The sequence below is a fragment of the Tachyglossus aculeatus genome, chromosome 4 (assembly GCF_015852505.1).
Source record: "Tachyglossus aculeatus isolate mTacAcu1 chromosome 4, mTacAcu1.pri, whole genome shotgun sequence".
NCBI lineage: Eukaryota > Metazoa > Chordata > Mammalia > Monotremata > Tachyglossidae > Tachyglossus > Tachyglossus aculeatus.
Genome location: NC_052069.1, coordinates 133,447,733 through 133,449,521, shown reverse-complemented (window position 1 = coordinate 133,449,521; position 1,789 = coordinate 133,447,733). Strand labels below are relative to the sequence as shown.

The window sequence follows — 1,789 nt, the reverse complement described above, 5'->3', positions numbered from 1 at the left end:
CAGTAGGGCTTTGAAGGAAGGAAGAGAGCTAGCTTGGCGGATGTGCAGAGGGAGGGCATTCCAGGCCAGGGGGATGACGTGGGCCGGGGGTCGACGGCGGGACAGGCGAGAACCAAGGCACGGTGAGGAGGTTAGCGACAGAGGAGCGCAGGGTGTGGGCTGGGCTGCAGAAGGAGAGAAGGGAGGTGAGGTAGGAGGGGGCGAGGTGATGGAGAGCCTTGAAGCCGAGAGTAAGGCGTTTTTCCCTGATGCGTAGGTTAATTGGTAGCCACTGGAGATTTTTGAGAAGATCCTGGACGGGGTGCATTAGCTATGGAGAATCTCACCACCATCACTGAGTTCATCCTTCTGGGGTTCTGAGGTGGGCCTTGGTTGCAAGGCATGCTATTTCTAACATTTCTGGTCATGTACGGTGTTACCGTGGTGGGCAATCTCGGAGTGGTCGCCATCATCAGCCTGGACCCCCAGCTTCACACCTCCATGTACTCCTTCCTCTGCATCCTGTCTCTCCTGGACGCCTGCTATTCCTTTACTATCACCCCCAGGGCTCTGCTTAATTTCCTCTAAGAGCCGGCTTCCATCTCCTTCCCTGACTGCTCTGCTCATTTCTTCTTCCTCTCCCTCGTTGGGACGACAGAGGCTTTCTTCCTGGCCGCTATGGCATACGATCGTTTCGTCTCCATCTGCGATCCCCTCCACTATTCCACGATCATATCCCATGGAATCTGCTAGCTGCTGGTGTGGGGCTCGTACCTCTGGGGAATGGTCAACGCCGTGATCCAAACCACCATGTGCTTCCAGTTACCTTTCTGTGGGTCCATTGAAATTGACGGCATCTTCTGCGACGTCCTCCCGATCCTGACAATGTCCTGCTCTGGCACGTTGACCAACCAGATGGTCTTGATCAGCCTATGTGGCTCCATTATCATGGGCATCTTCTCCATCTTCTCAATCTCCTACGTTCTCGTCGTCTCTACCATCATGAGGATCCGCTTGGCAGAGGGACGGACGAGTGCCTTCTCCACCTGTGTCTCCTACCTGGTGGCTGTGGGTCTATGGCTCTGTCTTCTTCATGTACGTTCAACCCGGTGTCATCTCGAACATGGAGCAGAGCAAGGTGGTGTCCATCTTCTACACAGTCATCATTCCAATGCTGAATCCTGCCATCTACAGTCTGAGGAACAAAGATATCAAGGAGACACTGAAGAGGATCAGGAAGAAGCTCCCTCTGTGATCGTTTGATGACACGGTGGACAGGACCTGGGACAACTCTGGGCCAAAATGTTCACTCCATGTTTCCCCGCTCTTCAAGAACCTCCAATTGTTGCCCATCCACCTATGCATCAAACACAAATTCCTTACCATAGGCTTTGAAGCACTCAATCACCTTGCCCTCTCCTACCTTATCTCCCTAATTTCTTACTACATCCTAGCCCACACATTTCACTCCTCTTGTGCCCATCTACTCACTGTACCTCCATCTCGTCTATCTCATTCATTCATTCAATCGTACTTATTGAGCACTTACTGTGTGCAGAGCACTGTACTAAGCGCTTGGGAGAGTACAACTATAAGCAGGCACATTCCCTGCCCACAACTAGCCTGCAGTCTAGAGGGAGGAGACAGACATTAATATAAATAAAAGAATTACAGATACGTACATAAGTGCTGTGGGGTTGTGAGGTAAGACGCGCAATGGGAGCAAGTCAGGGTGATGCAGAAGGGAGTGGCAGAAGAGGAAAGAGGAAGCCTAGTCAGGAAAGGCCTCCTGAAGGGAATGTGCCTTCAG

The 1,789-nt window shown here is 52.0% G+C and overlaps 1 pseudogene; it reads left to right on the top strand.

The window, feature by feature from the left end:
* Positions 1 to 312: 312 nt before the first annotated feature.
* On the top strand, positions 313 to 1,234 carry LOC119927189 (annotated as a pseudogene).
* The last annotated feature ends 555 nt before the right edge of the window (positions 1,235 to 1,789 follow it).